This window comes from Solanum pennellii, chromosome 12 (genome assembly GCF_001406875.1).
Source record: "Solanum pennellii chromosome 12, SPENNV200".
NCBI lineage: Eukaryota > Viridiplantae > Streptophyta > Magnoliopsida > Solanales > Solanaceae > Solanum > Solanum pennellii.
Genome location: NC_028648.1, coordinates 29,271,698 through 29,272,164, shown reverse-complemented (window position 1 = coordinate 29,272,164; position 467 = coordinate 29,271,698).

The following is a 467-nucleotide window of genomic DNA, read 5'->3' as shown; positions in this document are numbered from 1 at the left end:
CATTACTTTAGTTCATCAAGCCTTCTTTTATACTAAGGCATCATCAATCTCATTAACAAAGTAGATTAGGGTTTTTAAAGATTTGGGATTCAATAGCTTCATCATGCTTATTTTATCACAATTATATACAAAATCACATCATGCATGCACACAATTAAGCATATAGAAGGGTTTACAATACTACCTAATACATATCATTCGCTTTTAAGAGTTTACTACGAATAGCATAAACCATAACATACCTCCACCGAAGATTCGTGATCAAGCAAGCAAGTTTCCCAAAGATTTGTTTTTTCCCCTCGTTCGTTTCTCCCTCTCTCTACTCGTTCTCCCTCTCTTTCTGTTCTCTTTCTTTTTCTTATTCAAACCTCTTTCTTTTACCCTAATTAGCATATAATTAAGTTAAAAGATGGCAATAATATCCCACTAATTAACTCAAGGTTACCTATTTTAACCCCCAAGTAATT